At 36.4% G+C, this 26,302-nt stretch overlaps 1 protein-coding gene across 6 annotated transcripts in view; it reads right to left on the bottom strand.

The window, feature by feature from the left end:
• Usp7 (ubiquitin carboxyl-terminal hydrolase 7) overlaps window positions 1-26,302 on the bottom strand; it is a 611,141-nt gene that overhangs the window by 177,877 nt on the left and 406,962 nt on the right.

Here is a 26,302-nt window from a genome sequence, read left to right as displayed (position 1 = left end):
AAATCGTCTAAAATTTTAACAGCAGATAGTTTTTTTATAATACATCACTAAATAAAATGTTGAAGCATTTGACTAAATTGTTTTAGAGATAAAAGGAATCAAAAAATTTCCAAAAAAAATTCAAACCTTGATATCTTAAAAACCATAGGTGTTTGAAATAAACTTAGCCAAAACACATAAAATATCTACCTTTTCACAAAATCTCAAGTGCAATAAGGTCTTTTTATGATCGTAATTGAGGCACAAAAAACTATTTTTTTTTTCATTTTTCGAATTACTACTGGAAAAGTAAGTAGTCAAATCACTTGAAATTTTAATGGGGTATAGTTTGAAACGTGACCCATCAATATGATTTTTACGTGAGGTTATGATCTTTAGTTTCGAGATATACATTTAAAAAAATTACCTTTTTCATTTTATCTGCCGATAGGCCGCCTGTAGAGATTTAAAACTGCTTTATTGTGACATAATTTGTTGCAGCAAACCGATTGTGCGATCATATAAAGGATGATAAGCAGATGAAAAGGTATATGTGTTTCACTCGCATTTCCGTTCCTTATTGTTAGTCATTGACAATTTTGAACAATAATATAGAAAATAAGTAAAAGAACTCAGAGTGAGTTCAGACACGAAAAGAGATGGGTAGGTGAAGGGTTCTTGATAAAACACACGGTTTCGCGGTACAACAAAAACGCACTTGCTATGGCAGTATATATACATACATATATATATATATATATATATATATATATATATATATATATATATATATATATATATATATACTGTGTGTGTATATATATATATACACACACACACCCTATTAAATTTACTTAAAATTCTAATATACGCTTATCAAATAATACAACTTTTAAAAAGTAAAACCTTGTTCGAATATACGTATATCAAAACTAGTACTTATAACTACTGTTATAAAATGTTGGTTGTATTAAATAGATTTATTTACACTCGGCAGTATAGTTAATCTCAAAAAAAATTAACTTTTAAAAAAGTAAAAGGTTATGCGAGTTTAATATATTCCGCAACGAGTGAGAAATAACAGATAAGAAAGAACTGAGATTAATCAACCAAAGTCAAGTTTATTATATTTGATCATAATGAAGCAACAAAATTTTTTTTGTTTAATATAAAGGGCTTACGTAACTTAAAGTTAAGTTATATATTGATCAATTAGGAACAATTCTTAAGATACTTACAACGTAACTTGCTATGACTGTTTCATTGTACTTATGGTGTTTTTATGACGTTCTAATACATGAAAAGAAAATTTTAGTTGTTCACCAATAAACAAAATAAAACGGTCATGGCAAGTTACGTAGTATCTTGAGAGTTGTTCCTAATTATTATTATATAACTTAACTTTAGGTTAAGTTAGCCCTTTATTGACCAAAAAAAGTTTGGTTGCTTCATTATGATTAAATATAATAAACTTGACTTTAGTTGATTGATTTCAGTTCTTTTATATCTGTTATTTTGTTGCGGAATATATCAAACTCGCCTAACCTTTTACTTTTTTAAAAGATAATTTTTTTTAGAGATTTCAGTCTTTTTTAGTAATTTTTTTTGAGTATTTCATATTTCTCCTAAAAATAAAATATAAGCATCTTTAGCACCTTTCGACCATGGCTTTTTTGTAACATTTTCATCACTATGAAATGAAATCACTGATCGTTCGGATACAACACCCTCGAATGATTTCTACACCTAGACACCAAAAACCACGGAGCGCACCACCTAGACCTCGTCATCGGCCACCCTGTACACCTAGACAGCGCCTTCGAGAGATGTATTTACCTGGACATAAAAAATTACGGAGAGCACCACCTAGACCTAGTCATGGGCCACCCTGTACACCTAGACACCGCCCTTGAATTATTTCTACACCTAGACTCTAAAAACTACATGTGAGCGAGCATATAGAAAACTGATGAGAAAGCAATATCCACCTGTGTATAGCTGTGCAGACAACTTCACGATCCTAACACTTGTTGCGGCTAACTTAACGGTCCTAACATTTTTTTATTTGATTCGAGCATTTTGTGAATGACACACTCGTGTATTTTATCAAAGATAGTTTTTATCAATATTTTTGTTGAAAATCATAGTTTGGCATAATAAAACATGATATAAGTCAAAATATATTAAAGACAACAAAGAAACGCATTTATTTCTTTGTAATGAAAAATGCGAACCCCAACATAGAAGTAAATAGTAGCAATAAAGCAGGGGCCGCGGCTTCGTCTGCTTCTCAAACTTGCCTTCGTGGCGCTGCCGCGCCACTTGATTTATATGAAACGTTTTTGAAATCGTGCTTTTTGTTTAATTGAAATTTTTCAATCCATAATCTAATTGAACCATTTCAAAAACGTTCTACAAAAATTAATTATCATCGAAGATACATCTAATATTTAACAGTATATTTAATATTGACATATCGAATGATTGAATATCATTTTAATCAATATGTAAATCGCGAGCGAAGCGAGCGTTCTTTACTAGTGTATTATAAAAACTATACTTACCATCTAGTTATTCCGGAACAAAATCAGTTTTGTAATAAAATTTCCGAATTATTTTTTGGTCGACTTTTTGATGATTCATAATAATTGACTCTAACTCATAATTGATTCAAAATAATTTATTTAAGATTAACAATCTATGCTTAGAAGGGTCATTAGAATGAATTATTGACAATAGAGACAGTGGTATACTGTTAATAATGATTTAAAACAATTTGTTAGACATGCCCCTTTTAAATTTGTAAAAGAGTCTGAAATTTTTCTCTACGAATTTACAAATGTTAATAACGTCGCCACAGAAGGAGAAATTAAACCTCCTCGACTTTTTATCTTAGTTAAAGCAGAATGAGTAACTTCAGATGTCAATAGTAAAGAACACTGGAAGCATCTACATTCTTTTCAAAACTGTTTTTATAACAAATCCAGCAGAAAAGGTAACAGTCGATATAATTTTTACCAATATAATTCTTATTTTTACCTTTTCTGTAATGATCGTCGCATTTTTATAAACTGATGGCACTATTTATAGTGCGTAAACCTTTGATGTATTTAATAATATTATTAGCATTTTTTCGTGTTTCGTTAACATTACTCTTACCTATTCTGTTTTTACATTTCTTTTTTTCAGTGCTTTCTCGAATTCAAAATGTCAAAACTTTTGTTTATAAATAACTAAATTAAATTTCGCAATTCCTTCGACTTTTTCGAATTCAGGAATTTGAAGATCATTGCGCATGTATCACAGAGCTACGTTACAGTTTTCACTTAAAGTTTGCGCAGCTAAACGGACATTCATATTATTTTGTTCAAAATCTATATGTTGACGTGTAATCTTTGTGCCTACTGAATTTGCAGTAAATCGACTAATTTTTTGACAAATTTTAGTTAAGTATAAGTTAAAAATTACTCCATAATTATAAAATGAGAAGAAAAATGCTCAAAAAAGTTAACATTCCTTTTTAATTTCTGTTGAAAATCGAGATTTATGTATTTTTGCGAAAAATAACAACTTTGCGGACAAATATTTTTTTTGATTATTTATCGAAACAAATCTTTTGGTTAAAATTGTAAAATTTTAAATTACCTTTTTTTAATCAACAAAGATAGCTTCAAATTATTCTACATCTAAATGCTGAGAAGGCAGGCCCCGCCCGGGGGATAAGAGAGAAGCAATAGATAACTTGCCTGGCGTAGGCAAGTTACCGACCGAATTGCGCTAGTAGCCAAATGCAAATAGTCTACATATGCGCTGGTAGATGGCGTGCGCGCATATAACACAGGAGAGTAGAAGCGACACGGGTATATAAGGAGCTCCGAAGCCAGCAGCGGGCATTAATGATCTGGCTCTCAACTAAGCAACTTGCAAATGGTAGCTCTCGCTTCTTGCTCCGGCTTCACCATACCCAATTGTCCATGAGCCCCAGGCTCTCGAAGAGTATCATCCACTCCTTTCCCCCCTTCAGATGTTTCACCGGTTCAGGATGGTAGTACCCTGTTCTTAGGTGGGGCTATCTGGTCAGAGACTCGTGGTGAGATAGTAGTACCTCACACATCAGTCTAACAGCTGCGTGGTTTACCTAAGTATGCAGGGTATGCGTAGTGGATATCCCTTACTCATTTCCCCAAAAAACACGATTCCCCCAAACAATAGATAAAATATTGTTCAAATATACAGTATATTAATGATTTTTAAAACCGTTTTTAAACCGTCAGCGTTCTATATTCGAATGGTATTCGCACTCCGTACTGATCCCTCATATCTATGACAATCGAGCGAAAACTGTGATGTAAAAGTGGAATGTAATGAGCAGGTGCAAAATGTCTCAGGATATTACTGCCGAATTTGAACTTTGCACTATCCACGGAAACTATATGCAGTAGAGCAGCTTGAGTGTCGCCTACAGTGTGTAGCTCCCATATATCCGTGTACACGTAGAGCTGATCGGAAATAGCTCGAGAAAGCGATGCTGGTCTGTTTTGTAGCGGGACAACACTGCCCATTGACAACGTGACAAAGGTGCCGTTTTTTCGCCAAGTCTCGGAATCTTCGAAACTGAAAATTCGATAAATTTTTTCGTTAAACGTTGTCAGATGCTGATTAACGCAGGCACACTTGCGCTGTAGCATGTAGTAGCCCTTTTGAAAGGGTGCAACCTCGAGACGCAGATGATCGTGAAATGCCGCTGATTTATTTATTTCGTTGGCTAGTTGCTCGATCTTGTCGTAAATACCGTGCGGAAAAAATGCACTTCCTGTTTTGCATTTGCCGACTGTTTAAAAGTGTAAAAGGCGTCTGATTATTGAATGTGCGTGACAGTACTCGGCACGCGAATTTCGACGAGCGCATCGGACCAATTTCCACTATGGTGGACTATGAGTCTGAGCTCGCGCGAGAGTTGCGTTGTAAAACAGCTGGTGGCGTTTTCGTTGTAGTACACCATACTCCTGTTGCTAGGAAGAACTAGGTAAAAATCGTTTTGGTGCATTTTAAAATTTTTTGTACTTCAGAGGCCTTGATCCACGAGTTGAATTTGTTTGGATAACCAGCCCACTTGACAAGTAGCTGCTTCTTCGAGCCACGACCCTTTGTACGAATTACGCGTTCTATTTTGAATTGCTCAGCAGCGTCCGATATGCGTTTCGTGCCAACGTAAGCGAGCTCCTCGAGATAGAAAAAGCCGTCAATCTTTTCTCCGTTCAAATCTTCCAGGATAAGTGTTGGTAAATTATGTCTGTTAAATATACGCTTGAAAACTTCATCGCTAAAGTTTTTATCGTATCCCTTCTCGAAAGTATTTTTCGTGCGACCAATGCGCACGTAATATCCGGACTTGTATTTATTCATTACACCTGACACCATCTTTTCGCGATTTTTGTAAGTCGATTGCAGACAAGCTCTCTTCGCTAAATTTTCGCGCGCTTACGCAGCATTGTAAATGCTCACGTCACATGGTCGCATCTTTGTACTGCTGTGTGTATGATTGTAAGCGTCGATGATTTTCTGCACCACATCGTTATAGTGAGAAAAGTATCGCCACATTCGTTTGCGTATATTACGATTCAGTCTCTTCACCAAAGCCGCTTTGATATTCGGATGGATTCTTTTGTTATTCGGGATTTCAACCTGTACGAAATTTGATGTCGCGTTTTTTCAAAAATTTCTGAAACGTCGAGCCTACAAACTCCTTACCCTTATTACTTAGGATTGTAAGTGTTTCCGTGGATGAGTCTATAAAAGACCCATGTTACCTAAAAAAGGCGAAGCAGGTCGTCGAAGACACCACGGCACATCCCTTTTGGAAGATCACCGGCAAACGGCTTTATCATTATCACCCCGACCCGACAGTAGACGACTTATTGGAACAAGATGAAGATGCTGTGAAGCTCGTAATACCTCGCGAACAGTGCGAGCGGATCCTCGCAGAGTGCCACAATGAGTCTATCTCCGGACATCTAGGGAGATTTAAGACGATTTAAGGACACGAACAATTATTAATTTTCATTGATTTATTTACGAGATGGATTGAATGCATCCCGATTAAGAGGGCGAATGCAAAAACTATCAAGCGAGAACTGAATCTGCGAATTTTCCTAAGATTCGGAATTTCCGACGGATTCTTATCTGATAATGGTACTCCTTTCAACAAAAAGTTAGTACATAGCTTTTTGGAAGCACATGGAGCATACCACGACACGTGCACCCCTTATTCGCCGAAATCAAACCCGACCGAGCGAGTAAATCGCACAATAAAAACCATGATCACCGCGTTCATCGAAACCAAGCACACTACTTGGGACGAACACATACCAGAGTTCGCGTTCGCGTACAATACCGATATTCATGAAGCGACTCGCTCTAGTCCAGCCTTCCTCAATTACGGGAGAAATCCCGAGCCACCGTGCACGATACGAAGAAAAATATAGCAAGCCGTCAGGCAAAGCTTAGAAAATGCAGCACGTGATAATTGGCAGGCTCGCATGGAAAAATTAGATGATTTTCGGGCTTATGCCCTTAAAAATTCAAGAGCCGCCCAAGAACGACCAGGAAAAGTACTATAACGCGAAACACCGCGACATGGAATATAAAATCGACGAAAAGATGTGGGCAAGGAATCGCATTCTTTCCTCTGCTGCTAAAGCTATCGCTGCAAAGCTCAGCCCTAAGTACGCGGGTCCCTTTATTGTCACGGCTCGCGTTGGAATGAACTCCTATAAGCTTCAGACAGAGCAGGGAGTAGATATAGGCAAAGTAGCCGTATGCGATTTAAAGCCATGCCACGACGAAGAGCAGTTTCCAGAAGACGCACCAGAACCACAAGATTCAGACAGCACAACGCCAGAACCGCCGATTTCGCCTAAGAAAGACGAGCATGCAGCTATCGCTCAACCTGCGTCGTCACAAAGTCCGACTTCGATAGTACAGAAGCGCAGGGGCAGACCCCGAAGTTCTAAAAAGGAAGCGCCTGCGCCGACTGCAACGTCGCCTCGGCGTCTGCATCCCCGAGACAGGCAGAACTAAAATTTCCTTTCTTCTTTCTGCCACCCTTTACTTGCTCTTACTGCTTTTATAATTTACGCCTTCCTCTTTTGCTTGAAATTTTTTTTTTTGACACGCTTAAACCTATGGCCAGGAGCCTAACCTTAACAGATCTTATGACCTCCATTATAGGAACATGCTGCCCGCCAAAAAATCCACGGCGGTCATCGAGATCTCGGAGGAGCTTCTGCAGCGAATCAGCCGGCTAGTGGGGCCTTCTGATCACCACGTAAGCCAGCGAGATTTCGCCGACACTGGGTGAGCCAATCCCGTTGTCGGATCTCCTACGGTCTCTAGGAGAAGCCGTCAGAACTACGACGGAACCCTCGCTGGATCAACGAGCAGCAATCCTGCCCGCTCTGCACCCAGGTCGAGAGAAGCCCCGCATAGAAGTGCTGCCAGGGACTTCAACAAAAAAGCCCTGAGGCATCAAAGCTCCGCAACTGGAGTTTCTCCCCGAGGAGGTTAAACCCCTAGCTTCATCAGTAACGCCTCCGAGCCCTCCAGAACCTACAGAAGAAGGAGAGACGGCCCCGTCATGTCCACCTCCTGGCACAGCGCCAACACCAGCCGACCGCAAGGACACTACAACGCCGCAAGAAAAGTGGGCTCAGCTCGAAGCCAACGCACGTGCCTGCTGTCGAGCTCGCCAAGAGGCCGCCCGCAAGGAAATAGAAGCAAACAGGAAGGTGCTTGCCTTTGCCCAGCGGGCGGACATCAGGAAAAGAGCGCTGCTACCGTTGGACTTCCTGGATAAGGTCCAGAAAGCCGTTGCTCTACAGGAACACCTCAATAAGGTACACGCCCAGTGGCAAGAGAAGAAGAAGAAGGCCCTGAAGTTGGAGCAGCTGAAAAAGCTTCACGAGCTCGAAGAAATTCGGGAGCAGCTGCACAACTTCGAGGTTCAACAGGCCAGCAAGTCAAGGGCCCAACACACCAGCCAGCTGTCCACAAGAGATCCTGGGCCAACGGCCATGATCTAGAAAAACGCTAAGGATCCTTGCGATCCGATAGAAGACCCTCGCCAAGATCTTCGATATGTCAGATATTGCCAAGTATGCAATCTGACAGGGGTGTCAAGGACGAAAAACTGTCCTAACTACTTCCTGCACCACAAGTTCCAGAGCGGAGAGTACCAGCGCTACCGCTACTAAGAGCATCTACACGGAAGACTATTGCGCCTCTCGTCAAGCTTCGCAGCATACAGAATCAGAAGACTGATCTCATTATACGTTTTTTTTTTTCATTATTCGCTCGCTGTAATAAAGCATAATAATCTTTATACGGCACTGACGCCTTTGACTTTAGTTTATTTTGCTACGTTTTCCTTTATTTAGACAAGAGAGATGAAGAGACTAATAGCTCTTAAACAAGCCTAGTACTTTATTATCCCTTAGCTTAGATGCAAGCTTTCGTCTATTAACTTAAAAATGTATAGTACTTGTTTTGCACATCGAAGTCGGTTAGCTCTTTTTCAAATACACTAATTTTCACTTATTTTACTTTCAGCACATGTACTTACAGATCTTTTTAAGAATACACACGTGTTTTACGTATCGTTTACTTTGAAGAGAAAAGTGTTCAATAAATTAATATTTTTCTATTCTTCGAAATATGATCTTTTATTTTCCTTTAATTGAGAGAGACTAGTTGATCGAGTTGGTACCCTGTGCTACCAATGTCTCTCTCCCTCAAAACATTATAAATATATAAATATATAAATATCTCCATGTATTGTTTCATACATTATTTCAGCTGCAAGGTAAGTGAGAGAGCAGAAAGCACAGCTAGCGAACACACACAGAAAGAGCCGCGCGCGTGTGTGAGAGTGTCGCCACGAGTGAGTGCGAGGGAGAGTAGGAGAAAGTCCGCACTGCCCATGCTGCCACGTTCCGCGCTTCGCGACTTAGCTACCGACCGTCGAACCGAATAGTCGAGCTTTTATTAAACCGCTAAACCTTGTACTTAGCGTGCGCGAATACCGTAAGATTGTAGCTACAAAGGAAGCCTGTTCTTGGTGTGTCGCCGGGTAGTGCCACTCCTAATGCGAGTCAACTCCGCGTGTCGGTCACGAGCTGTGCAGTGATTGCCGCTCTGCATTAGGCTCTGCTTCGTCTCTCTCTTGCCTCGCGTCGCATTTGTACACTGCTTTGCATTACATAAAGCTAACTCTGATCTCAACCCGCTCTTGGTTATTTCGCTCCTGAATCTCTACCTTTTCTTCGTACAGCCTACAAGAAGCCTGCAACAAAACACGAGCAAAAAAATCCTGTTATATCTGCTCCCGTTATATAGCTTTCCTATATTCTATAATCAGTGAACTTGACGCTCAAAAAATTTCACTTTGATTGGTTGTTTATATCTCACTTTCTATCACATCGAGTAAATGAAATGGTTTTATTATGGATTAAATGCGTTTTTGGCCTTTTAGGTTAGGTTTTTGGTTAATACTAGCGGTGAATTCGGATTCAGCGGTAAAAAATACACAAAATAACATAGTGTTTGAGGCATTCAAAAACCGTATTTTTCCGAAAAATGAGCATCTTTGGGCTCGATTTTTAGGTTAGGATATCAGTCTAACGCTTCCTCTATAGTCTTCCTATATTCTATAATCAGTGAACTTGACGCTCAAAAAATTTCACTTTGATTGGTTGTTTATATCTTACTTTCTACCACATCGAGTGAATAAAATGGTTCTATCGTGGATTAAATGCGTTTTTGGCCTTTTAGTTTAATTCTGGCAGTGAATTCAGATTCAGCGGTAAAAAATACACAATAGATAGTGATTTCATGATTTACAGCGATGAAAATGTTAGCGATTACGCTCGTATTCGGATAGAAGAATGTTTCGAGTATCATGCTGAAATATTTTATGCGGTACTCGTTCTCGTGCTCTCGTTGTCTAACGCGCCGTTTTCGGCTTGATGATCTTGAGCGCCAAGTATCATTTGCCGGTCCTCAGAGCAGCTCCAGTCGTCGTCGAGCTCGAGCTGTGAGAGCTCGTGAAGTTGAAGACGAGCTTATAGATTTTCCGTGGATCGCGGTGTTGATCTTGCTCTTCTCTGTTGTGGCAGCTCTGCATGTCCTGAAGCGATTGGCCGGTGCCCAGTTTCCAGTCCACTGATATGAACCAAGGTCACAAAATGTTTGCTGATGTAGAGCACGCTGTTGTTTACTCTCTGGATTCACACGTCGTGTTTGTGATGATCCATGCGAATGCTTGCGTCAAGTCTTGGAATATGTTCGGCACCTAAATATTAGACACATAAATTTGGTCGAGGTACACTAGCGGTAGCGCAAAGGTTCTTTGATAAACGCACGATCATGCACAATCACGCACAATCGCGCACGTAATATATATATACGATTTTTCGACTTCGGTAGGAATATTTGTAACAATAAAATCAAGTTCTATGATTTTTTTGACGATGATGCAAGTGACGCAATTTATTTCTATAAGCAAACATGTATTCAAATAATTTATCACAAAGCTTTGAATTTTCAGTCAATGATGGGCATTAAGGAACAATTTTCTCCTACAGTGACTGTCTTCTGCAATTCTAGAGTTTTAACTGTTTCGCAAAGCCTTAGAGATTGTTTAACAGAAATGGTTTTAAGTAAATTCCTCGTATTATCAGATGAATTAGCGTTTGATTGTATAAGCACACACACACACACACACACACACACACACACACACACATATATATATATATATATATATAGACACATACAAGGTGGACCATATTAATCGCCCCACTCAAATTTTTTGCAGGATTTAACCCAGGCTAGACCCCTTAACGATATTACCTGTGGGGATCCGGTGTTAGAGGAGCATATGTGCAGAGTCTGCTCTGCCTACGCCACATAAAACACACGCACGGACGCACGCACATATAAGTTGGAGTGAATAATTTCACCGGGGGCAGCATCAACAACTTTTTTGGCTTTTGTAAATGGAAGTTTAAATCGTTTATTGAGAAGATAACTTTCGCAAAAGAAATCTTTTTTATCAGTCAAAGTGCGCCGAATGCTGCTTGATTACTTAGCATCTTATCAATCAAACTTCGATTCACATAGCCGAGGAGTTCATACTATACTTTCAACGGTGCCTTAATTGCGTAATTCGCTTCGGTTTTATTATCAGATATTATAAACATGCGGATTAAATTGTTATTTTATTTTAGGCCTTGCGCTATGATATTCCCTATATTTGAGTAGATAGTCACTACATTTCTTTTAAAATTAATTAGACATCCATTTGACATACATACGCCGGTAGATAGTAAGTTCTTCTTAAGAGTAGATATATACAATGCGTTTTTAATTATGCCATCAAAACATGCTCCGATAACTAACCTCTTAATAGGGATATCACCGCGACTGTCAACGCTCACCTTTGCTCCATTACCGTAGTAAACAAACTTGTCTCGGCACAGCTCGAATCCCGCAGACCCGATCGCAACGAAAACACATGTGGCGAGAGGCGTCACTGTCAAGGATCCAAGAGTCCCTCTTGTTCGATTTTCAAAATTAAGTCGAGTCTTGAGCGGATATCAAAACATTTGCGTTTACTGCCTCCGATTCCTCGATAACTATAAACGCGCTGAAATTCGCGGAATTAGAGTTCGACGAGTCGCCCTTTTCGTTGTTTGACGCTGTACCGGAATTTTTTGAACGCTTTGTAGTAAAACAGTTTTGCTAGAAAGCGTTTTGACTTCGCGTTATGTCTATTTTTTTTACAGAAATTACAAAATTTATCTCTCTAGCGCTGGTTGTCTCCACTCACGTTGCTGGGAGGATGATTACTTTTGCTCTACATCGAACATTATGAAAAAAACGATTAAAGTGTCACGTCGTGCAACTCATCGTATAAATTTATTAAAAAACTGAAAGCATGATAATCATCAGAATACAAACATTGAAATTCAAACTCTCAAAAGAAGAATGTATTGCATGCTCTGTACGGTTTCGACACACGGTCGAATGCATGTTAGTGTCGAATCAGCAAAATGATCAATCAGCAATTCGTGACATTGTAAGCGAGCGCTACTTTTAATGTATACATTTTCCGTAATTTTAAGTTTGTAAATATTGCAAAAATTACGTTACGAACGAAGGTTTTAAAAAGCCTTACACGCGCTCAAACGAGCAGTTCGTAGTCAGTCGCAGGCTCCGTACGCGTCGGTTCGACAATTAACGATACATTATTTGCAAAAGCAGCTCCAATTATAAATATAACAATCGCATTTCATCTCTGTTAAAAGTGAACAATATTGTAACAGAATTTTATATAGTTAGCTGAATAAACAATAGAGTTACAGTGGAATAGAATTAGTGTTTTAATATTTCTTTACAACGAATATATATATATATATATATATATATATATATATATATATATATATATATATATATATATATATATAGTTTTTGCGCAATTGCAATTTCAATTATTTTAAGCATTTTTTTTTGTCAGGAGCCTTCTTGCTCTACAAATGATCAGATTATAATTCTAATACCAGCATTCAAAAGTATAAGTAAAATACTAAAAGATTTATATTCCAAGTTTTTGTTGAAATACTTTGAAATGGTCGAAAAATGCAGTTGAAAATCGGCAAAAGCGGCCGAGCACGCGCGAGAGTGCGAGGAGTGGGGGAATGAGGGGAAGCGCGCCTATGTAGATATACAGGCGCGCTGCGCGCACCGTCGCATCTTTTCACTGCACTTTTTTGAATGGTTTTTTTTTAATTCGGGATAACTGAATTTGAGGAATCTGATACTCTACTCACATTACACGAATAATTGATAATAAAGCTGGTAGTAGATAGGCTATAGGCATACCAAAACACCCCCTCTCGTCTCAAACTGTTTTGGTACCCGATGAAGGAGTGGGATAGTTTCCCTCTCTCACGCATACTAAAACATTCCCTCTCCTCTCAGAGTGTTTTAATACCTGATGAAAGAGAGGGAATAGTTCTCCCCACTCTCCCTTATGTTTTGGAATGTCTATAGCGTTCTCTTGCGTGTTCTAGTACCCGAGATGAAAAGAGTGGGATATGTTTCCCTTTCTCATGTGTTTTAGTAACCAATGAGAGAAAGAGTGTGATGGTTTCCCACCACTTTCAATTCCCTTCCCTATACAAGTCTGAATTTGTAGATTTTTCACCGCCTACAAAGAAAAGCTATTGGCTACTTTTTTTTAGTGGAAGGGGCAGTCTTTTTTTCAGAGATACACACGATCTGATAGGGCCTTTTTTGTCGCTCGGATGGATGTGAAATCGAAAAGGGCCTGCAGCGAGCTCGGAGATGTACACGATCTAATGGGCCTTATGAGCACCCTAATGGCTTGGACCTTGTTTTTTATGTACACTAGCCATTACGGCGTCTAGAAAATTTCTTAAAGGTATACGGGATGATAAAGAAAATGCGTTTGGCCGAACTGATAAGTTGATGGAGCGTAAAATAATTGTACACCTGCGCGCTTGAGTCTAAAAATGTGTACACAAGCCATTACGGAGTCTGCGCGCAGAGATTCAATCACAAGCTATAGGAAGGGTCTTAGAAATTTTCTCGGTCAAGAAAAGGTCGTGGATTAGTCGAAGAGTGTTTCTGCGCGTTTATGAAGATAAGCAGTGTACATTTTTTTTTAGCGGGGGTGTGCACAAACTGTCGCGTTTTGAGAATTAGGGAGGAAAAATTTTCACCAATCAGAGGATTTTTCAAGAAGGTTGTGGAAAGAGGAACTCAACCAATCGGAGAACTTTTCCAGGAGAGTTGTAGAATTAGGGAGGAAAAATTTCACCAATCAGACGATTTTTGTAGGAGAGTCATAAAAAGAGCAAGCTAAAATTTGGGTATAAATAGTCCCAGTGCTAACTGCAGTCAGTTCAGTCATCGATTTTTCAATTTCACAAGTTTGAAGAAAGATCAAGATGGCAACGAAGAAGTCGAGTTCCAGAAGAAGTAGTATTCAAGTCGCCCAGGAGCGCATACGTTGGCTGGTGTCCAACGCACCGACTCTATTGACTATGCTGGAGTACGTCTCCTGGTCGATGGAGGTAATGGAAAGGTGTAAGTATAATTTTTTTTGTATATTAATGCGCAAAAAATTGTTCATTTCTGCTTTTAATTTGATTTTTTTCTCTGCGTTACAGTGCCGCCACTGCCGTCTAATGCTGATTTGCAGAAGTTATACAGCAAATCGCAAAGCTCTTCAGTGGAGAACGCTAAGGCGAGCTCACGGCATCCTGGCAGAAATATGGCGGCGAACAATGTACATGCGATCACATCATAACCTTTCAGCGTCAGCCTAGATGACCGTTATCTGACGTCATTTTTTCCGCGCGATATTTAAAACTATTTGATTCCGACACTGTACAAGCAAGTACATTTTTAAATAATCATAACATAAGAATTTTTTCATTTTTTTAAAGATTATTTTATTTAGTGCAAGCAAGTACATTTTAAATAATTATAATCTATCTCGTCATGACTAAAGTTTCCGGCAATATAATTCAATAGCCAAGCTCGTATCGAAAGGACGTTGTGGACAGCACACGCAGGTGATCGTCGTATGCAAAGATCGTGGTTGTAGCAAAAGTAATGTTCATTACTTTTTATATTCTCAAGTGATGTACATCCGAGATCTTCAACATTTGAGATTAAACTGAAAATAGTGGAAAATTATTTAGTAAATACGTAAGTATTTATACTTTCAAAGTATAAATTAATAAAACATTAAGATATATTATAAATACTTACGCATTTGGTAAATAATTTGTTAACCACTGTGCTTTCTGCTCCCCCTTGATAAATAGCTTTTGAACACCTTGCGTACAGATTTCTAAAACATGCTTAAGTCAATGGTAAGGAATATCACCAAAATTCCATTCGATTCTATGGTAACTTTTTTCTAGCCAGTGTATCGTGCATTTTTCTTCCTCGGTTAGATCTTCCCAAGGCATTGGTGACTTAAAGAGATATACAGTTGGAAAAGCAGTTTTTTTCAAGTTAAGAAAACTGATTTCCTTAAAAATAAAAGTATCTCAATTCTTTGAAACCCTTGAATGTCCACAATATAAACGTTTTCTTCTGGACATTGCAGCATGTTATTTTTGAACATTGTTTCGTATTCACACGTTGTAGTCATCTTGTAGAGTTAGTTCAGTAAGAAGTAAGTATTTAAAATGAACAGATTGATTCTCACACGCTCAATATATAAGGAGAAACTCCGCCTTATGTTTTTTACAATTGGTCGCTCAAAAAAAGTACAGGCCTGATTGGTCTAAAAATAGAAAATTCATCCCTTCCCAAGAAAATATCCCTTCTCCTCGTCATGACTTACTCCTCAGCTTTTCAATGTCGAAGATGACCACTTCTCATTGGAGCAAAGATAGAAAATCCATCCCTTCCCAAGAAAATATCCCTTCTCCTTGTCAAACTTCATATTCATTGGTAGTTTCTAAAATGTTCCTCCTTTTCTTTAGTGGTCGCGTCTATATATAGCAAGAAATTTTACTGTGAGGAGCAGACTTCGTCTACAACAGTACACGAAACTAGTTCTTTATACAATTCTGTTTTGTGAGTGTTAAGTGAAAAAGTAAATATGGCTTCATTTCAACTTTTTGAACGCCTTGTTGAAGTAGTGCGTGATACTTTGCGAAATATACATGAAATGAGCAATAATGATATTCATTATTGGCTGGACATGTGTAATTCCACAATAAAGGAATTGAACGAAAAAATCGACAAAGCTAATCTTGCAAGAGGAGAAAAGCAGAAATATCAAACTTGTATGACACATCTTTCATGTGTGCAAGTTCAACTCCAACAACATCTTCAGCAAGGAGGTGGTCTACAATCGAAAGAAACTGAAGCTAGAGTTGAGTGGCGAGATGTAGAATCAGCGTTTCAAAATCGAATTAGAAAAGGTGTAGTTGTAAACATAAAGCATGTAGACATTCTAAGTTTTTTTAACGATGCGCAAAAGCTCTTCAAGGTTAAAGTAGAAGATTGCTTGAAGGAATATAACGCTGTAAAAATAAATTCTGACTTTATCGCAGAATTTTCTATGCAAAAAAATGGTGAGGAAACGGCAAACATTAAATATTTTACAAGTGAAAGTGTTACAGCATTCATGTCAACGAATTTGGAAGAATGGTTCAAGGATCATATCAAAGAACCTATTTTCACCCAGCTTGAAGAATTCCAGGAGAAAGATTCTGGCTGGACCCTGACGAGTATTATCAGTTTGTGTATCAATATGAAAAAATATTATCCAATCAAGGGGAGTTCCTTCATTCCACTTACAAAGTTTATAGAAAAGAAAAAGGCATCTGTTAATGTTCGTAATAATGATAATCATTGTTTCAAGTATGCTATACTTTCAGCATTGCATCCTAGTGAAACTAATCCCAATAGAGTTAATCAATATCGTTTGTATGAGAACGAGCTGAACTTTGGTGATATAGAATTTCCAGTGAAACTCAAAGATGTTCCGAAATTCGAAAAATTAAATGATATTTCAATAAATGTAATTAAAAAAGTACAATGCAAAGTTCGAAGTATCGCTATGCCATATTACAAAAGAAAAGAAAGAAAAACATGTTAATCTACTCCTCATTCAAGATTTTTACATAGATGAAAATGAAGAAAATAATTATGATGATGGCGGAAGCTTGCCTAAATACCACTACGTTTGGATTAAATATCTGGCTCGACTTTTAAGCACTCAATTAAGTAAATCTCATGTAAAATCATACCACTGCGAAAGGTGTTTACAAATATTTTACTGTGAAGAAAGGTTAGAAATGAACGAAAATGATTGCAAAAATTTAAATAAATGTCGAATTAATTTGCTCGACTTTTTTGAAGTAGAATTGGTTATTGTGTCATAAACATCATTATCATCATCATCATCATTATCGTCATAATCATAAACAGTATAATCCAATAAACTTGATTTATTGTTCTTATTTTGATCGTTGAGCAAACTCGATCGATCGATTCTCATTCGTTTTTTCATTTTTTTACTGCTGTTTTGATCCAAAATGTGATTGGATGGTTGCAGTAGTGGGCTTTCACTTTTCATCTCAACAAGTTTCTCAAGTGGTGTGATGACTGGTTTTAGAGTATCACCGATGACTTTTTCAAAATCATCTTTCTCCTGTTTTAATAAAGTGTATTTTTTTTTAATAGCCTCACGAGCTCGCAAAAGCTCACTAAGAACATTCTTCTCAGTCAAATCCATTTCTGTATCTACCCTCATTCATCGGCCTATCAATAACGATGAATCCATATCTATCATTCTTCCAACATTCAGAACAAAGATTCCGAAATTCGTTGAAAGTTAAATCGGTATTCACATGATCTTCATAGATATGTTTAAGATTTACATCATCTTGTCGATAAATTACTAACAAATTGACATTATCTCTAATGAGATTTTTTCCTATATGAGCATAAGATTGACATAGATAGAAGCTATCTACACTCTTACGTCTCCCCATACAGAAGAATGCTCTGACGTTATCCTGCTTCTCACATGCCACATCATCAAAAATCTGCTCACTGAACGGAAGATATGATACTCCTTCAATCGGATCCAAGACATTTTTGAGAAATTGATACTTTGGCTGATTCAAGGATTTAGAGTATACATACAAATTCTCAAACCTAAGACCATTGGGGTGTGTAATTAAAGCTAATAAACTATTTGTTTTTCCACAGTTTGATGGACCACAGAATACTGCTCGTATACGATCTGGTAGTAATTCCCCATGACGCTTCTTTCTCTTCTCTTTTCCAAAATCAAAATTCGTGACAGGGAGTTTGACGTTCTGCTCGGTAAAATCCATGCTCACTCAACAGAGTCAAATATAACATTGAGCTCTCGAAATATAAACACTCGTTTTATACCATAAACGTCAGATGTGAATCAACACTCGAAGAGAGATGATCATACACAAATCTCAGAAACAGCCGAAAGGATATGGATTGCTTGATAAAGTTATCAATAACTTACCTGTTGAAATGCATCTTCCTGGATATCAATACTGCGGTCCCGGAACTAAATTGAAAAAGCGAATGAAAAGAGGAGATCCTGGTATTAATCCGCTTGATCAGGCTTGTAAAAACGCGACATAGCTTACTCCGATAAAAACTGAGATCGTAAAGCTTCTGACAAGATGCTTGCTCAGGAAGCTATGCAACGTGTCAGAGCTAAGGATGCTAGTCTTGGCGAAAAAGCTGTTGCATTTGCTGTTAGCAATGCTATGAAATTAAAAGGAAAAACTGGAATGGGACTGAAATTTAATAAGTTAGTGACTGCGGCTAAAAAATCAATGTCAACAATTAAAAGTTCTCGCAAGGTTATTCAATCATCCTTGAAGGGTGCACGTCAAGCTGTTAAAAGTGTAGGTGGAAAGAAAAAAGTTATCATTCCACGTGTTCTGCCGCTTCCATCAAAAATTGGTGGAGTTCTTCCTTTTCTCATTCCATTGTTTGCAGGACTAAGTGCAACCGGTGCTCTAGCAGGAGGCGCTGCTGGAATAGCTAAAGCAGTTAATGATGCTAAAGCTGCGCAGAAAAATCATGAAGAAAGTAAGAGGCATAATAAGACCATGGAAGCTATTGCTTTAGGCAAAGGTCTTCATCCCAAGCCCTATAAAACTGGAATGGGATTATTCATGAAACCTCATATCGGTCGTGGTCATCAAGTCAGTAGAAAAAAAAACTTCGATTTAACTTTGCCAAATCGTGCACTGACTGATTACGATCTAAAAAAATATGCTCATATGATGAAAATCTCAGATTTCAGAGGTGTTTTCATGAGAAATAATCTACCACCCGATGGTCCATGGCATAATGAAACAGCAGTGGTAAACTTGGACGACTTTCAAAATAGAGGCACTCACTGGGTTTGCTATCGCAAACGTGGTCCTTAAGTGATTTATTTTGATAGTTTTGGCGATCTTAAACCTCCTAAAGATTTCATGTTGTATTTTAACGTGAAAGAAGTGAAATACAACTATAAAAGATATCAAAATTTTGACTCATTTATATGTGGCCATCTTTGTCTCTTTTTCTTAGCTGGGAGACTATAAAAGAGGTGCTCACTGACGAATAGAATCATTATCTTCCGATCAGTCATGGAAGATAGCTTCACTCTTAGTCTCTCAGGAAACTCATCTGTCTTAGAAGCGCAATATTTTCCTTCGATTGAACTACCGAAGCATACAAATTTTGTCTTGGGTTTAGTTAAACTTTTATGATTTAACTCTATTCCCAATGTTGACTATTCAAATAATAAACTGCATTTAAACGGAGATATTATTATTAATATTCCTACTGGCAGTTATGAGATTGATGCTATTAATCAATTTTTACAAGCAAATTTGAAATCCAAAGGAATCGAATTCTCGTTGAAAGCTAACAACAATACTCTTAGAAGTGAAATTCTCTGCAGTCATCCGATAGATCTCACACCTCACGATTCCATAGGCCGCCTCCTTGGCTTTGCTCCTCGCACTCTCGAAGAAAACATTCAACACAGCTCTGATTTACCAGTGAAAATATTGAGAATCAATGCACTCAGAGTTGAGTGCAATATTACTGGAGGTGCTTATATCAATAATAAAAAAGTTCATACAATCCATGAGTTCTTTCCCAGAGTGCCTCCGGGATATAAAATCATAGAAGTTCCGTCACACGTCATATATCTACCGGTCAGTGTCAAGTGCATAGATCATCTACAAATTCAAATTGTTGATCACGATGGAAATTTAGTGAATTTTCGAGGAGAGGAAATAACTATTAGACTTCACATCAAATCTGTATAATGGGCATCGTTTACAATTCTGGATCATATATAAATCAGTCATCATGGCAACCAGTCATCAGTCGACCGAAGAAACTCAAACCGTTAACACGCAAGAGCATTCAGTTTCTGAAAAGTTTAGGACTAAAAGTTCGTGGAAAAAATTCACGTGTATAATTCTTTGCTGTTTCCAGAAAAATGGACGAAATTCTAAGCATTCGATCAGGTGTCGTATTCGATGAGTCTATTGCTCATTACGAAGTACACGCACATCAACCATACTCATCATTAAGCTTTGACAACAGTGATGAAATTCGTATTTCTATCCAACATCAAGATCTATGTCTCTTACCATCGCGCAGCTCTATCCATATATGTGGAAAGTTGCAAGTAAAAGGTGGATCAGTAGCACTTGCTAAAACTAAATTTGTCAACAATGGCATTTGTCATCTGTTTGATGAAATTCGTTATGAGATTAATGCTGTGGAGATAGATAAAAGTAAAACTGTTGGTCTGAGCAGTGTTATGAAAGGATTGATTTAATTTAATTTGAATCAGAATGATATGCTGGAAAATGTAGGCTGGCTTGGTATTCAAGACAATATCAAATCGGTCGTAGATGACAAGGGAAATTTTGACGTTGCGATTCCACTTTATGAAGATTACGAAGTAAAAGTATCAAAGATAGAGTGGTTGATGCCATATGTTATTGCATCTGATAAACAAAAAATCCAAAAAATTTTTGGTTAATAAAGGGCTTACTTAACTTAAGTTAAGTTATATACTGATCAATTAGAAAAATGTAGCTGTTTCGGGGACAGCCGATAGAAGTGAACACTTAAATAGATGATGTGGAATTTTGGAAAATTTTGAATAGTTTCGGTACCAGAGAATCAAACGTATATGAAGTGAGAAATGTACTAGTCTTCGCAGCGCACTGCAAATGTACTTTATAGTCTTCGACCCGAGAGTTCCAAATATACATACTATATACAGTCTTCGCGGCAAAACTAAAATTAATTAGTTTTCGACGCAAATTCAAATGCGTCTTCGCATTTATTTTGGAGAGTTAAAAAATCTTAGATGAAGAATTCATTGATCAACTTGTAAATTTAGGATAGGCAAAATATAATACGAATAAAGAAAATATAATAAGAATAATAGTATCGTACGATATATTATGACACAACGTGCGTAATCCGAGATTTAGAGAGTACATTTTGGTACAAGCGTGCGGTAAATCGAGGTTTACGCTTGGGCGTGTCATACAGTAATAATGTTTTCCGCAATAAATCAATAATGTTTACCTGCAAATGTTTTGAGCATATTAAAAAAGTCACGTCGTCTAGTTGACGCGAAAAATTGAAGTACCATGAAAATCTACCGCTATATTAGCAGGTCCGAAATCCGAGAAAATCCGATACCCACTTGCAGCGTGTGTAAATAAGTGCGGCTGATATGTAAGGGAAGAGCTGAGCTGTGCGAGCATGCTAACATGCGCGGCGAAGAGTGCGTGGTGGGGGGAAAGAGCTGCCGCTGCTTTCGTAACGATCATTCTGTCGCGCTGCCGTGACGGTCGCCGCTCGCCGATTCACTGCCCAGTAAAATGTGTACCCGTCGAGCCCATAGAAGTATTCACTTAAAAACTCTCAAGATACTTACTACGTAACTTGCCATGATCGTTTCATTTTGTTTATTGGTGAACAACTTAAATTTTCTCTTTACGTATTATAACGCCATAAAAACACCATGAGTACAATGAAATGGTCATGGCAAGTTACGTAGTAAGTATCTTGAGAGTTCTTCCTGATTGATCAGTATATAATTTTACTTTAAGTTAAGTAAGCCCTTTGCTTTATTACGATTAAATATAATAAACTTGACTTTGGTTGATTGATCTCAGTTTTTTTTTATTTGTAATTTTGTTGTGGAATATATCAAACTCGCCTAACCTTTCACTATTTTAAAAGTTAATTTTCTTTTCAATGTTATTAACGGCGTGTTTTAAAAAAAGTTAAGAAAAATGTGTAGAAATCCGAAGATAGCTGTTTTGATTGGGAACAAACTAGTGAACTTAGAAGACAGCCAATATAAAATTAAGGAAACTGCTTTGAATTATGGAAGAGCTGTTGTCTTCACTTATTAATAGTTATTGTCTGTTGTATTCATTTTTTAATTTATTTTCTAAATTGTAAAATTTTACACCTGAAAAAAAAATCCAACTGAAGTATCTGGCAAACTAAATAAAACTGAAGACGACAAAAGATTACTGTTATCTGCGTCTCAATTCCGACATTTTTCTGTAATCATCTGCAGTTGACAATGTTTTTTTTTTTAATTTATTTTAATTTTTATTTTTCGTTGGGGATTGAATATATCGTTATCATTTAATATAAAAGTAAATATTGTATTATGTATTACATTTTAGTACAGAATATAAATGTTATGATTGTTATAATCTCACAATTCACATTATTTTATAAATGTAAATAAAAAAAAACTTTTAATTAATATTATTTTTTTGTTAGATTTTGTTAATATAATTAATACTGTCATCAAATAATTACGAAGATTTTAAAAACATTTTTTAATATTCAAAATTTATATCTCATTGTACTTATAGTGTTTGTATGACGTTCTAATATATATAAAAAGAAAATTTAGTTGTTCCCCAATAAACAAAATGAAACGGGCATGGCAAGTGACGTAGTAATTATCTTAAGAGTTGTTCTTTGCTTCATTACGATTAAATATAAAACTTGACTTTATTTGATTGATCTCAGTTCTTTTCTATCTGTAATTTTGTTGCGAAATATATCAAACTCGCCTAACCTTTTACTTTTTTAAGAGTTAATTTTTTTTAGAGATTTCAATCTTTTATTTAAAATTGTTTAGAGAATTTCATATTAAAAGTCGTATAAATAAAATATAAGCATCTTTAGCACCATTCGACCACAACTTTTTTGTAACATTTTTATTACGAAGACGAAATCACTGATTGTTCTAATATACATCATCCTCGAATTATTTCTACACCTAGACACCAAAAACCACGGTGCGAACTACCAAAACCTCGTCATCGGCCACCCTGTACACCTAGACGCCGCCCTTAAATGATTTTTACACCTAGACACCAAAAACCACGGAGCGCACCACCTAGACCTCGTCATCAGCCACCTTGTACATCTAGACACCGCCCTTGAATAATTTTTACACCTAGATACCAAAAACCACGGGGCTAACTACCTAGACGTCGTTATCGGCCACCCTGTACCTCTAGACACCTTCCTCGAATGATTTTTACACCTAGACACAAAAAACCACGGAGCGCGCCACCTAGACCGTGTCATCGGCTACCCTGGCAAACTAGTTACCGTTACAGCTCCGGAACGCAGAGTATGCACTGGCAACCTCTTAATTCAAAATATCGTAATATATTATTATATTTTCTTGAGAAAGCAATTCTCATCTGTATATAGTTTTGCGGCCAACTTCACGGTCCTAAAACTTCTTGCGACTAACTTAACGGTCCTTTCACATTTCGGGCTGAAGAAGAAAAACGTAATTTTAGCATTTGTGGATTATACACTCACATATTATAAAAATAAGCAGCCTTTTCACTAATATTTTTGTTGGAAATCATAGTTTAGCTCAGAAAACATACTAATAAGCCAAAAAATCTTACGAACAGTAACAATAAGCATTTCTTTCTGTATCATGAAAAATCCGAACACCAATATAGAAGTAAATAGTGTCACGGGCATCGCGGCTTCGTCAGCTTCAAACTCGCCTTCGTGGCGCTACCGCGCCACTTGATGTACATTTGGTAAAATTGGGTAAAATTTTTTTTAATGTTTATCTAATCATTTTTTAAACGGTTTTATAAGAATTTTTTAAAAAATTTTACAAACGTTTAAAAATATTTTGAAAATAATTTAAATACTAATTTAAGAAATGTTTAAAGAAATATTTGAAATTTTTTAATGGCATTCCGTGATTCAAATCCACATTTAGAACAAGCTTACCTACTTGTAACAAAGTATACAAGGAAAAGTTGTAAAAAAAAATGTTGAAAAATAGTTGGGCTTCATAAACACGAGTTAATAAAAATGGGCTTCATAAGCCAGGCTTTAACTCTTTTAACGCCTTTTCGCAACAACTCGATAAATAATGAAAATCTAAGAAAAATAATATCATATATTAATAAAATGGTCTTGTACATACACCTACACACACACGCGCACACACACACGCACACACACACACACATATGTATATATATATATATATACAAATATGAGAAAGGTAATTTTTTTTTTAAATATATTTTAAATGAAAGCAAAAGTTTTATAATGCAAATTATAAGAGTCTAATAGGCCTACTGGAGATACCACTTTTTTGTTAATAAACGTTAATAACAAAAATTAAATAAATTTGATAAAGAAAAACATTTTTTTTATTTATTTAGGCGTACCCACACCTATAGAGGTCTACACGGCAAAAAACATTTTACTCTAATAATAAGTTTAATAAACATTAAAGAAAAACACATAATAAATGTAAAAATATAAATGTAAAGAGACTTATATAATATAAAGAGTAATAAATATTATTAATGATATTTAAGAAAAACACATCGTTGACGTTTATTAACGGAATATTAAAAAAAAAGGAACCAACAGCGTACTTCACTAAATTTACAGTATGTTCATGCAGTACCCCTTGGATGGTGTGGAAATCTGTCAGTACTTTCTGAATTGCATATTTAGTAAATTAATAGATAATAATTAATCATAGCATATTTTATCCAAATAAGGCATTGGCGAGCAAAGCGAAATAGGGTAAAATATATATCATGGGCCGCCCAAATAAGGGGAAGTTATAATGAAGGTAACCCAAAATGAGGGAGAGCCAGAAACAGTAAAATTACGTAAAAATCGTTCATTATTAACACAATAACGAAAGTTGGGTTAAAAATAACGTGAAAAAAGGCATAATTTTAACCCAAATAGAGAGGCAGCTAATTTCTGAAACGGCGGCGACGAAGATTTTTTATTAATATAGAGAGATAATGCCAATAAACATTTTAAACAGGATGCAAGGCGATATAAGATGGTATCTAATTGTAGATTCATGCAAAGATGATATTTAAGAGATGTTACCAATAGAATTTTGCTTCCTCCCAGAGGAAGCTTTGCGATAGTAAAATTAAGAGTTAAATAATAATCAAAATCTCATAAAAAGATAAATATCAAGTGTTTTTAGAAAATATCTGTATGGATGTGTGTGTATGTGTGTGTGTGTCGGCAGATAAAATAAAAAAGGCGATTTTTTTTTAAAAATTCATATCTCTGAAACTAAACATCATAACCTCACGTAAAACATCATGTCGATGGGTGACGTATCAAACTATATTCCATTTCCAGTGATTTGACTACTTATTTTTTCAGTAATAAATCAAAAACTAAAAAAAATATGCCTAAAAAAAAATTTTTTTGAGCCTTGATTACGGACGTAGAAAGGCCTTATTGCACTTGAGATTTTGGAAAAAAGTAGATATTTTATGTGTTTTGGCTAAGTTCATTTCGCAGCTTTCAAACCCCTATGGTTCTTAAAATATCAAGGTTTCAATTTTTGTTTGAAAATTTTTTATTTCTTATATCTATAAAATAATGTAGTCAAATGCTTCAAAATTTTATTTGGTGATTTACCATAAAAAAAGCTATCTGCTGCTAAAATTTTAAACGATTTCGTCAAGCGGTTCTCATATAAAGATCTAAAATGTAAAAACCAATTTTTCTCAAAACTCTTGCTTCCTCTAAACAATATTTTATTTATTGGACCTATAAATTTAGTTTGAGAAAGCTACATGTCAATGAATTGGCAGTGGTTTGTCAATTCACTTACGCTAAATAGCCTACCGCCTCATAAGTTACGTTTAAAAGTAGGTGCTGTAATAATTTTGCTGAGAAATTTAAATTTGAATGATGGGCTTTTTAATGGTTCTTGATTATTAGTAAGGAAAATGATGTAATTCTGTAGACAGGCAGAAATAATTAGCAGTAAACAATTTAGTACAGTTGTTTCACAGATTGATGTGACTTCTACAAAAGAAGAAATTTCTTTTGAAATGACAAGACGTCAGTTTCCAGTACGATTAGGATGTGTCATGACAATCAACAAATCACAAGGCCAAACATTTAATAAAGTTGGTGTCTATTTACCAAATCTAGTTTTCAGTCATGGTCGATTTTATGTAGCATCATCCAGGGTAACGTTAAAAATAAAATTTAACAATTTTACTTTCAAAAAATTCGAAGATAAAAGTAAAAATAATGATGATTCAAATAAGATATATACGAAAAATATGGTATATCATGAAATATTAAATTAATAATAAACTAA

The sequence above is a fragment of the Nasonia vitripennis genome (assembly GCF_009193385.2).
Source record: "Nasonia vitripennis strain AsymCx chromosome 1 unlocalized genomic scaffold, Nvit_psr_1.1 chr1_random0002, whole genome shotgun sequence".
NCBI lineage: Eukaryota > Metazoa > Arthropoda > Insecta > Hymenoptera > Pteromalidae > Nasonia > Nasonia vitripennis.
This window is presented reverse-complemented; position numbering and strand designations above follow the sequence as displayed.